The 13430-nt window shown below is 40.0% G+C and overlaps 1 long non-coding RNA gene across 2 annotated transcripts in view; it reads right to left on the bottom strand.

Annotated features, from left to right (window-relative positions):
• Positions 1–9170, bottom strand: part of LOC138159784 (uncharacterized) — a 28283-nt gene extending 19113 nt beyond the window's left edge. For both annotated transcript variants that reach the window (XR_011167974.1, XR_011167973.1), the window contains exon 1: positions 9090–9170. This is a non-coding gene — a long non-coding RNA (uncharacterized lncRNA). The remainder of the gene's footprint in view (positions 1–9089) is intronic.
• Between the last annotated feature and the right edge of the window lie 4260 nt (positions 9171–13430).

Genomic DNA, 13430 nt, shown 5'->3' on the forward strand with positions numbered 1-13430 from the left:
CATAATGACCATGTGACCCTAACTGAATAAGTCAGTGCCCTCCCTGCCTCTCAACAATCTCAGTAATTCTCTGAGACTGAAAATGGCAGATTAGGGACTGATCAGCATTGGTAGGGAAAATTTCCACACTGGGAATTCCCTAGATAACTAAAATTATAGATCCTGTCACATATACACACACACATTTTGGAGTTCATAGCTTTATGTGTGATTCTGTTCTTTTTTTTTTTAAGCTTATTTTTAAAATGATTGTATTCATGGTTATTAAGTATGGTAATTTTTTTTTTAAGATGAAAGGGTATGAATAAATGGAGGAGGGAGTTCTGAAGGGAGAAGAGTCCTTTGAACTCATCCTATGACAAGGGAAAAAATGTCCCTGTAATTTATTGCAGTCTTGTCCCTTAGCCAGGGTGACCTCACAGAACTTTAGCAAGGGATCACATGGCTCCTAGCAGACAGTACCCCCACGGCAAACTTTAGAACATTTAGGCAATGTTTAGAATGCCTGTCTAAATGAGAGCATGAATTTAGTCCTCATGAAAGGGGGGAGGGACTCAAAGCCGTGCCTCCAGCTTGGAATTGGAATATCTTTTCCACTGTGTACTGCCAGTGCCCCTCAATCAAAAATGTTGACATCTCCTCCTCTCACCCTTACTGGGCCCATGAGAGGCCTCCAGGAAGAGCTTGCCAGCCCTAGGCAATTTCATGGACCAGCAAAGATGATGAGGGTGAGACTAACACACTTCCTTATCCTTTGGAGAAAAGTCTGCCGACTTTGAGGCGCCCTCACACTTTCAGATGGAAAATGATCTAAGAGCGTATCAAGCCTCCCCTTAGTCAGGCAGGAAGCCTGTGGTGTGTATACATAGCCAGCCTGCTAGAACTATACTAAAAGTGCCCTACCTAAAAGTGCATGTAAGTAAATATTTGCATCTATTTTGTATGTCTCTTGTGCATTACATATATGTTGCCTCTTTCATTAGAATATAAGCCCCTTGAGGGCAGGACCTTCTTTTTTTTTTTCATTTTTTATACCTACAGTGTCCAGCACAGTATGTAGTACATAACAAGGATTTCATAAATGCTTGCTTGACTGATTGGGAAAACAGTAATGGCAAACAAATCAAAGAAGAGAATGGAACCTGATCAGTTTCTGGGAACTCTCCTCCCAATGGACCTCAAACTTTATACTACAATTTAGAGTGACGCTCCATCCAGGTCGTTTTTGTTCATCCTTCATTCTGAAAAAGGACCAAGTGAGTGTGATCTTGACTTGAGAATTAATTGGATCTGAGTGAAGCAGGGATACACAAAGTTGTCAGCCTTGCTCTCTTCTCCAGGCATCTGTGTTCCGTGGCAAGACAAAGATCAAGATAATTAGCCATGACCCAGGATTCAGTGGGTGATTTTGCCTTTTCTGTATTAGGGTCCATCCCAGGTCACAGTTTGTCTGAGGCCACGCCCATTCAATGATTTAGGATTAGGTAAGAATTGAGACAAAAGATGTCCCAATTTACCATCTCTCTCAATCTGGGAGGGAAAGACGCTCAGAGTTTCTGGACAGAACATAAAACAATTGCTATTTGCACTCATTCTAATCCATAAAAACCTAAACAATGAGCCACAGAGAATTGGGCTGGGCCTATTATTTGTCATTCAATGAAAGCCAACTTTACACCCCAATTTAGAGCGTCTTCCAATTCAAGTTAATAATAATAGTAACCAATATTTATATAGCACTTTAAAGCTGACAGAGTGATTTACATGTGCAAAAAAAAATTTAATCCTCACAACAAGCCTGTAAAATAGGTGCTATAATTTTCTTGATTTTATAAAGGAGGAAAATGAGGCTGACAGAAGATTTAATTTAAATTTAAGGGATTTCCAAGGATTAAATGAGTCTATGCTGTGGACTGAAAAGACCATCTTGACTAGAGAGGATGGGACTCACTGAGGGATAGTGGGAAATAAGGTTGTATGGGAAGTCAGACTATGGGGGGTCATGGGGCCTTAAAAGTCAGGCAGAAGTGTGTTGTGGCAAAGACAGGACTAAAAGAATCTTTGTTTTGTTTGTTTTCTAGCAAGAGAGTACTACCATAGCAATTTTAGGAAGGACTGCTTAACTTTTGTAGGTAGGATAGATTGGATCTGGGAGAAACAGGAGTTAAGATAAGGAATAAAAATAGTTTAGGTGATAAGGGGATTTGGGATAGAAGGGAAGGGGAAGAGAAGGAATCAGAGGGGATGGAAGAGAAGGAAAGGGAAAAGAAGGGAAGGAGACAGTACTTGGTAAGTAAATAGAAGTGAGACATAAAGGAAAGGGAAGAACTTTAAATGTCTCCAAGTTCTCAGACCTAAATGACTAGGAGAATGAAGTACCATTGACAGAGGGCTTGGAAGGAGAAGCTGATTTGGATCATATTTGGATTCAATTCAATGTCTCTTTTGTTCTATTTCCAAAAATGATCCACATTTTTCCTCACCATCACCTCCAGGATAGGATTATTTAGTACTTGGATACAAATGCTCTCTACTCACTTATGCAAAGTTAAGAAGAGATAATCTTGCTTACAGTTCTGGGGGGGAAATGTAGAAGCATTTTGTCACATGTAGTTTTGTTTATTTCATCGATTTTTTTAGATTATGTAGTTACTCTAGTCTTTCCATTGCATGAATTCTGTTAGGATTCCCTGTATGGTGGTGACAATAGGGTGACAGTGTGGAATGATTAGAAGAACAGGACCAGAGACAAAAGAGAATGGGGCAGGGAAATAGAGAGAATGGAATCAGGCTGAGGAGGTGCAGGGGGGTACAAATGAGCAGTTAATGACAGGGGCTGGGGAAGGGAGTGAGCTGAAAAAAGCCAAAAATAGCCTCATGAGATGATGTCATATTTTCTTTGGGGGAGGCGGGAAAGGGGTGGGCAATTGGGGCTAAGTGACTTGCCTAAGGTCACACAGCTAGTGTCCAAGGCTAAGTTTGAACTCAGGTCCTCCTGACTCCAGGGCCAATACTCTATCCACTACACCACCTAGCTGCCCTACTGACTTCACATTTTCAAACACAAACTCCTCCTGGATATGCTTCTGGTAATCTCCTTAGATCCCCATAGCCTAAATTGCATAGAGCTAGATCTGCTACTCAATCTTCTAAATGTGGACCAAACTGGCTATACTCCAAAGGCCAATAACCCTCACCTGCCTTTGAGGTTCTCCCCAACAGGGCTCCAATTTACCACTTCCTTACGTAATCTGTCCCTTAGTATTGTGAGGCCAACAAGATTTGAGTGTGGGAAGGAGGTCCATGCCATAGAGGAGCATTCATCTCAAACCAGGTGACCTCTGGACTTGGAGTCAGGAAGATCTGGGTTAAAATTCCTTCTCAGACACTTACTGAGAGTATGACATTGGGCAAATTACTCTTCCCCCTTTGGGGCATCAAATTCTTTATCCATAAAATGAGGGGATTGGATTTAATGGTCTTTTTAGTTCCTTTTAGCTCTGATTCTATAATTCTGTTTCCCCTTACCAGCAGGGTTATGCATACATTTTTCTTTGTCAGAGAGCCAGTTGTTAAACATTTACCAGCATATAGCTGTCCTTATTTCCTCTCTCTGTAGGATGTGTAACTAACTGGTCTTCAACCTTTTAAAATGGACCTTAATCTCTGTACCTTTTGTAGTTCAGTCATGCCCAACTCTTCTTGACCCCATTTGGAGTTTTCTTGGCAAAGATACTGGAATGGTTTTTCATTTCCAGATCATTGTACAGATAAGGAAACTGAGGCAAACAGAGTTAAGTAACTTGCCCAGGATCACACAGCTAATAAGTGTCTGAGACCAGATTTGAACTCATGAAGATGAGCCTTCCCAACTCCCAGCTCAGCACTCTAGCCACTGCACCACCTGACTACCCCAATCTACATTTCCCTTATCTCTGAAGATGATCCAACAGCCAACACTTGTTATGTACTTATTGAGGAATAAAGAACTCCTTTTGGCTTTAGAGATTAAAAGACTAAAAACTGACCCAGTCATCAAACTCAAAGAACTAACCTTCTCCTGGGAGGACAGAACAGACAAAGAAACCTATTTGAGGTAAGATGTGATGGGGCCATCTTGCCTTAGGAATATTTGAGAAGAGAGACCATGTTGAGCTGGGGTCTGCGAGAAGGGTACACAGAGGGAGTAGCCCATGACCTGAGCCTTTAAGGAAGGTTCTAAAAGGGACTGATGGGAAAGGACTGAATTCCAACCATGAAGTCATTCTGCACAGAGACAGGCTATGTAGGTTGTTGAGTTCAAAGTCAGAAATCCCATTTGGCTGGAACAGAGAACTCATGAAGTGAAATAACATGAAACCAGACAGGAAGGATCATTTGGAATTGTATTGTGAAGAGAGTTAAATGGAAGTTTAAGGAATTTATTATATTTCATCCTATAGGCAGTGGAAAAATAGTCAGGAGCCACTAAATTTTTTTGAGATATGGAGTTAGATCTGTACCTTGGGAAAAAATTATTTTTGCCAGCTATGTAAAGGATGGATTAGAGAAAGAAACCTGGAGATGGGGAAATCAGCTTTGACTATTAGAGTAGTCTGGGTGAAAGGTAATAAGGATTTGAATTATGTGGTGGTTGGGTGAGTGGGGACAAGAGAAAAGATTTTAGAAAAGTAAAAATCAGCAGGATTTGGAAACTGATTAGATATTGGAGATTGATGGAGAGGGAAAATTCAGATACATTTTTGAGACTAAGAGGATAATGGTATCATCAATAGAAATGGGAGGAACAATGTGGGTGGGGGTGAGAGGAGAAGATTGTGAGTTTAGTTTTGTATGTATTGAGTTTAAGGTACCAGTAGGAAATCACGTGGAGTTCTCCATCAGGAGGTTGGAGGTGTGGGCTGGACCTGGGATGAAGGAGCTGAGCTAAATGAGTACAAAGCTGGGAGTCATCTGCATAGAGGTGATCATTGAAGCCACTGGAGCAAATGGAAGCATAGATGAGAGTATGGATAGAAGAGAAACCATAAGTGAAGAAGAGACTTGTGGACTCAAGGCAGAACAGAAGATATGTGATTGGGTAGACGGGCAGGAGAACAATGAAATAGCAAGAGATTGAGAAGTGAGGGAGGAGCAACAGAGAAGAGCAGTTCTTTTTTTGTGTGTGCTTTGGAGAGGGGAAGGTAGGGCAGTTGGGGTTAAGTGACTTGCCAAAGGTCACACGGCTAGTTTTGTATTAAGTGTCTGAGGCCAGATTTGAGCTCAGGTCCTCCTGACTCCAGGGCCAGTGCTCCAGTCACTGTGCCACCTAGCCACCCCACAAAGAACAGTTCTACCAAAGCCAAAGGAAAAGAGAGCATGAAGAAGAAGGGATAGCATCGGATCCTGCAGAAAGGTCGAGAAGGATGAGAAATGAGCAGAAGACATGTGATTTGGGAAAGATCAGTTTCAGTCTGGGGTCTGGAAACAAACTTCAAGGAATTGGAAAATGAGAATGTAGAAGCAGTGACCCCAATCTACTCTTTCTAGAAGTTCAGCAGCAAAAAGAAGGAGCTTGAAGGGATGGCAAGATGAGGAAAAGGTTTCTTTAAAACTTTATTTTATTAATATATTTTGACTTGACACAGCAAACCCGTCATAACAAATACACAAATCACCGTGTGGACTATTCCCTCAAAACAGTTCATCAGAGTTACCTGATATTGTAAATGATGCTACATGTCACTTTCTTGTTTTGTAGTGAACCAATTAAAAACAGAAAGGAAAAAATGACTATTTTGACTTTCTTCATTTGGTACCAGTGTTATCTACTGGATTTGACTTAAATGTTGGCAATTCTTCACACTGACTTTATTTACATTGCTGTGGTCATTGTGTACATAGTTCTGCAATGTTCTCCCAGCATCACAAATACACGTGCTTCCATGTTTCTCTCAATTCTTTATATTCATCATTCTTTATGATGTGATAAAATTTCATTATGGTTATATGCAATTTGTTTAGCCACTACTAATCGTTGGGGACAGATTTTTGCTATTGCAAATAATGCAAGTCTGAATATTTTTGTACATATGGGCCTTTTCTTGCTTTTACTAGTTTTCTTAAGGTACAATCCTAGTAGTAAGATCTGTAGGTCAAGACAATTTAATATTAAGAGCCTCCCTTTTTGCATAATTTCAAATTGTTTTCAAGAATGCTTGGAAAATCAAAATGGTTATAAAATTAATGAGCTCATAAAGAAAGGATTTTTTTTAAATTTCTTAAACCTGAGAATGTTTGTAGGCAATAGGGAAGAAATTAGTAGAGAGGAACAAATTGACAATCAGAGAGAGAGGGTAAAGAATTGAAGTAAACACTTAACAGAGATGGAAGGAGTTAGGATTAAGGTCACAGATGGAGAGATGAATTTTGGCAAGAATTTTGGCATCTTCGCTTCTGAGACTGAAGGAGAGGATACCTTGATTTAGTTAAGCTCAGGTGGCTCACACATGTCAGAGGCAGCTTTCAAATCTAGGTTTTCCTAACTCCAAGACCAATGTTGAATCAACTCTTCTCACCTTAGATATCACCTTAGATGAGATATTCAATTCGGTAATTCAACAATTCTTTCCTATGTGCCTTCAATGTACCAGATACCAAGGTACCAGGCAATGGTGCTTGGCACCACCAGAAATACAAAGACAAAAACTAAACAATCCCTCCCCTGAAGGAGGGACTCTACCCTTCCTGGTTTCAGTTCCTGAATAAGATGCCCCTCCCAAGATAAACTCATCAATTCTACTCTTATCAACAAGCTTTGACTGACATCCCCTTTGAAGATTGACATCTTCTCCTCTCTGATTGGAGGACTAGAGGAGTACCAAATTCCTCCCAATGCCTTCCTTTATAGAGGGGAGAAACTGGGCACTAAGCTCACTCCACTTTACATCTGTTGCTTTTCCTGGTTTCCACTGCACTGAGCAAATTGCCCTTGTACTAGATATCCTATGGTGCCCCCCTCTCCCTGCCTCCTGTGTCTTGTCTCCCCCATTAGATTGAAAGCTCCTTGAGAGCATCAACTATCTTTTCCTTCATTGTATCTCCAGAGCTTACCACAGTAGTAGGAACTTAATAAATGTTTATTGAATTGAGTTTACATTCCACTGAGAGTGGGAGGGACAGCAAGTACACTGATAAGTAAATATAAAAAATAAACAAGGTAATAAACAAGGCAAAAAATAAGCTAGGAGGAGTGGGGAATGTGATCAGGAGAGACTTCTTAAAGGACTTGAGATGAGGCTGAAATTGAGCTAGGATGAGCGACGGCATTTCAGGAATGGGGATAACCTGTACAAAGGCACAGAGGTGGGAGATGATGAACTGTCCCATACAGTGGAGAGAGTATGCCCCTTTGAGATCACAGGTTGAGCAAAGTATCAGTTGAAAAGAAAAAAAGGCTTTTTCCAGATTCCCCTCCAAAGGCTCCAACTCATGCTTTTTAAAACTAACAGCTGTTATACTCCCAGCAGTCTTGAAATTTTTTTTACCTTATTGTGAACTTAATAAGCATGAACATTTCAATATTCAAAGAAAAGACAGGATTGCACAAGAAAAGAAAAGCCTCTTACATACAACTTTAGGGGGTTATTGTTTTTTAAAGTGTACATTAAATTTAACACATAGCACCAGCTTGACCCTGTCCCTTTCTCTCCCAATAGCCTTCAAACACATCCACAGCTATAAAATAAAGGAGCTGGATTAGGTCATCTCTTTCCAAGTCACTTTCAGCTCAGAAATGATCTAATTCTATATGCTTTCACACTTTACTTTATATATGACTATAGCATAACTTTTAAAACTGTTTAGTAATAATCCAATTTCAATGTAAGAAAGCTTTTTGTGTGTATCGGGTTGGGGTCTGCTACTGGAAAAAGAACCCCAAGACCAGTGTCCCCAGACTCTTCCCCCACCCCAAGTTTTAGGGTGCTCGATTTCCCTTTCAACTTTGGAAATCATCTGTGGGGCAGGACTCCTCCTGAACCAAGATGCTTGTAAATCATCAAGTGTTCTCTGAATGTACTTATCTCAGAACAAAATCGCAGCCCTCTTTTTTCACCTAGAGCAAGTACATTGTAGTGACAAGTGTAAAATTCCATCAACAGAGCAGTAATTCAAGCCTATTTTTCTGCCAACTCCATGTCATTTTTAAAAACATCAGGACTTTGCCTGAACACATTGTTTTTAGAGGAAAGTATGTTGCCAGAGCCCACCTGTAGAAATTCCCATAGAGTTCACAGCCTCTCTCTGTCAGTCTTGTAGATGGGTAACTTTCCCAGCCACCCCTGAGCCACTTTTTTTTTTCTAGAATAACAAAGCCCTAGGTTTACACTGGGTTGCATGTGAAGTCCTGCAGGACCTAACTAACTGAACCTTGAAAATAAATAGACATAAACCCTCACCATGTATGGTCTGAAACAAGGAAAGTGACTTGCAAAACACAGAGCGATGACTGCCCATATAAAAATTCAGAACATCATTGCTCCCATGGCAGGAACTCAAAGAACCTAACCATCCAGTGGTACCACAGGCTTTACAGAAGGGAAAGCTGCCCACTCACTGAACACACCACGGGACTCAGGAATGGGCAAAGCTGCAGCCCACTGCCACACAGGCTCATCTCTGATCACACAGCTTTGAGCAGTCACTGGGGACCCAAACCCTGGGTTGGATGCTTCTCTTTATCTTGAAGGAATGATTAGGAAAATAACCATAGGGGTTGCATTCCTTGGAAAGTTTCACTGCTCTATTGATTCATTTTCTCACTGGCCGAATTATATACTTGTCTTCCCCGGCATGTCCAGAAAAACTGATACCACGTCTCCTAATCTTTCTCTTTTTTCTTTTTTTGGTTACCAAATGTCAAATTATTGGAGAAATCACTTGGAACTACAGCTGGCAATTGGCTTATTGACATGTAACAATTTGTCCTTCACCCCGCTTCACCCCTCATTTCTATGCCATGCCATGGGAGCAAAAACATTTGGTATTAATCTTCTCATGTTCATCTTTCTGTCTGAATGATTTGTCTGACTAAACGCAACCGTTCTTACCTCCCTGCTGACTGGCAGATGTGGGCTCCATGTTGTGGTTCTCTCATCTAAAGTCTTAGTTCTTTTGGACTAAGACCTCTGGTGCCCCATTAACTCATGCCCTACCCCACCCCCCTCTCTTTGATTGGCTGCTGTCTTTGTTTACCTCCCACTGTGCCTGTCAGTTCTCAGACACAGCTGTGTCAGGGAAAGGCAAGAAGAGGATTATTTAAACATTGCATTTGATATGCAATGGATCCCTTATCAAGGGACTGTTGGGCATCATCCCTAACAGACCTTTTGTATAAAGACTAGTCAGTGTGTGCGTGGACTGGTGGGGGGTGGGGGAGTGAGAGTGGCAGTTATCTCTGTTGCCCAGGAGGTAGAAACAAAGAAAGACTTGTAGTTCTATTTTTTAAAAATTTGTTTAAAAACCTAATTGGGACGAGGAGTCAAGAGACCTAAATTCTAGTGCTGGATTTTTTGATAACTAGCTAAGTGACCTCCAGTGAGTCACTTAACTGAAGAGACCGCCTAGTCCATGGAACAATGCAAAGAACAAATCTAATCTCTGATACTACTTGAGCCACTTTGGGCAAGTCATTTAACCTTTTTAGACCCCAGTTCCCTCCACAGGAAAATAAAGGGGGTGAGTGAGTTAGATGATGCGATCATTTTTTTTTCTTTTTAAGTTCTGTGATTTTAATGAGCTATGATCTATGATTTCAAAACTTAAGTAAATAGGCAGATGGCATAATGTCTTGTTTCCTCATTTCTAAATGAATTTGTTCTATTTTGTTACATATTTATGAGAGCTTTTATATGTGTATGTATATATACAATGTGTCTCTCAGTGTATATGTGTGCATGTATGCACACATGTATGTGTATGTGTGTGCATACATATATGCATATGTGTATATACGTGTGTGTATGAAACAGTGAGCTTCTAGTAAAAAATGTTTGGATTTCTTTGACAAGGCAAGGTCATTCTTAAATAACTCAAAATTGTTTCAGAGTTGCTAGTAAACAAAAGACCTTCCATGGTTTTCTCAGTCTAACATGGCATTTCTAGCCCAGTGGAATGAATCAACATTGGCCTGCCATGTGCAAAGCCAATAGTGTAATGCATTGGAAAGAGGCTTCCAATCCTGACTTCATCGCTTACTACCTGGGTGATCTTGGGTAAAATCTCTTCATTTCACTTTACTTCTCAACTATAAAATGAAGGTTTTGGACTATATGACCTCTAAGGTTCCCCCTTCATTGTAAGTTCTCTAATTACTTTTCTATATTCCATAACAGAGATAAAGATACACAGGACTTGTTCCCTGCCTTAAAGGAGCTTATGACATAGTTGGAGAGTTAAGGTATAAATACAGAAAAAGGTTTAAGTAGCATATGGGAAATGTCAAAAGACAGCACATGACTCACAGGGTCACCAGAGCATAGATTTGGAGAAGCCAAGGTTATCTAGCCTAATTGCCAAATGAGTAACAGAGAAAAAAGTGTCGAGTTCAGAGGAAAGAATCTATTTCTTTCCTTAGAAGACATTGATAACATTTTTGCAGAGAGGGAAGGATTTCAAAATCACTTTATACACCATTTTAAAAAATTGGAATTTGTAAGTACAAATTAAAGGTAAATAGACACACTGGGTTAAGTTTCAAACTGAATTCATTTATATATGTGAAAGCAAATTAATAAGCATTCTGCACTGGAATAGAACAAGCTGCCACATAATTAGCATCTTCCGTTCTTCAAGGCATCCAAGATCCCATTGACGTGAGTACCAACTAGCTGTAACTGTTATCTGCAACCTCTTTCTGCCTCCCAATCCTACATGATTCTAAAATATGTCTTTCCCTAAATCCTCCACAGAGAATCTACCCAATGCACTGGCAGTCTTCCTCTAATCATTCATATTTTTTGTGGCTACAAGAGCAGAATTCAGTCTGTCTCCTTGTTATCCCTCACTCTGGCCATGTTTCAGACCTTTTCTCTTTCCTGGTCATTGTGCCTTTTACACAACTTTTTATGTATGTGTGATCATTGGTAATATATAGTAACTTAATTATATTCACCATGTATCCACCCATTGTTTTTTGAATCACATACAATTTTCATTCTTTCGTGATCATAATATTTCATGATTCATGTGAACATTAACATCAGTGGAGGAACACTGACATTAAAAGACTGGGTTTTTCTGGCAGCAAGCAGCTTGGGATCACTAAAAGTAATGTACAATTTTCTAAATCAATCATCCCAATTTCCCATTCAATTTTGTGCCTGGCTTGCTGTCCATCTGCAGTGTTTGTCCAAGACACCCATGGACTAACTCAATGGACTATTTATCTAACTGTATATTAGAATCTTGGCAATATGTGTTATTCGTTCACTTTATTTTTTCCTGTGTGGACAGCTAATGTGATTTCTTCTGAGAAACCACTGGAACTCCTTAATGAGACTTTTTCTTATTCTGGGCTTTGAGGTAAACAGCATAATGGCATTCACAAAGAGGAACATTCATAAAGACTCACCATTTGGAGGGAATCCTGCTTCTACTGGCCCCTGAGATTCTTCCACGACACTTTGGTGAGTATTTGTATACATATACATGTATGCATGTGTATATATGTATATGTATACACCATATGTATACACACATAGAGACAGAGACATACCTCTTTCATACCTCACTTATCATCACATAGAAATGACAGATTTAGAGTTGGAAGCAATCACAGAAGTCATCTAATCCAATGCCATCAATTTTCTAATCTACTCATTGAAACTGAGGAGGTTGAAAGAGGGAAATGACAGTCCCTTACCTAAGGTCACACAGGTAGTGAGAAGCAGAATTCCCGTTAGAGTTCAGGTCCTCTGACACCAGCACTCTTTCTCCAGTTCCACAGGACCTCCCCTGTCAATATTGAACAAAATCAACCCTTGGGTTTTATTTGCTATAAAATATGGGATAACAATCCTAAAATATGAGTAAAAGACACCTTTGTTGAAGAGCCTCCACAACTGTGTTTTGTTCTCTGGACATTATTATTATTATTATTTTAACAACCAATAGACACAAATGGTTATCGCATTTCTGTTTTCACTTTGAAGATGTGGTCTACTGTAGAAAATTATCTACAAAAACCTGTCTCCTTCTCTTATTTCCTCTAAGGGTACCCTTGATGTATTTCCATTCTCTATGGAACATCTCAAAATGAATATGGACCTCAGAGTGTGAATTGGCAAACTGCGTTCCAAAGCAGAACTTGAGGCACAGTAAGGATATTCAGGGAGAATCTAAGGATGAGCTTTAGTATTTGTGTTGCCTTATGGCAAGTAAATCCTAGTCCAGGTAATGACTTCCTTTCCATCCTAAGTGCTATTTCTGGTCTTTCTGATGTTCTCCAAATGTTTCCATTAGCAGTCTACTTAATCTTTTTTAAAAGAATTTTATTGATATCTCTTTAAAAAATTTTACATAGCCTAACATTCCCTCCCCTATATCCTTCCCCCATTGAACAAAAAGGTCCCAGAAAGTTGCCTCAATCACATTTGAGAACCAGAAGGTCCCATATTGATTCTGTGCCACACTTCCAGCTCTCACAGAGGGACATGAGAATCAGCATGCCTGGGACTGACCCTCTTCCCACCCCATTCCTCTCTTCTGCTTCCTGCCCTGCCCCTACTTTCTCTTGAGCTCTGGATTCAAGTCCAGGGTCTCACATTAGTCCTTAGTCAGAGATGAGACAGTATGGTGTAACAGGAAGAGAATTGGATCTAGAGCCAGGAGAAATCTTGATGTAAGTTCTGCCTTCTACATACCCTTAAATACTTTAATTTCTAAGCCTCAGATTCCTTAGCTTCAAAAAGGGGTTAATAATACTAATTGACTTACAGGGTTGTTGTAAGGATGAAATGAAATAATATTTACAAAGTGTTTTGTGGACCATAAATGGTTACATATGTCAGCTGTTATTTAAGTCTAATTGTCAGCTGCTAATGCTGCTAGTGAAATGCACAGGGGAAAGAATGCTGGGCCTGGAGTCAGGAAGACCTGAATTCAGATTTGGCCTGAGAAACTAGCTGCGTGAGCCTAGGCAAGTTAAGCTCTGGTTTTGTTAATGCACTGGGGAAAAATGACAAACCGCTCCGGTATCTTTGCCAAGAAAACCCTACAGACAGTATGGTACATGAAGTCACAAAGGGTTAGACACAGCTGAATGAATGAACAATAACAACATTGATTACTGAGAAAAGTTCAAACTTTCTTAACCTGACATTCAAGGCCCTTCACCTTCCTTCATCCTACCTTTTCAGCCGTTGTTCATATTATTCCTCTCTACATACTCT

This window comes from Petaurus breviceps, unplaced genomic scaffold, assembly GCF_028583685.1.
Source record: "Petaurus breviceps papuanus isolate PSGF00001 unplaced genomic scaffold, PetGlider_PUasm1.0 178, whole genome shotgun sequence".
Lineage (NCBI taxonomy): Eukaryota > Metazoa > Chordata > Mammalia > Diprotodontia > Petauridae > Petaurus > Petaurus breviceps.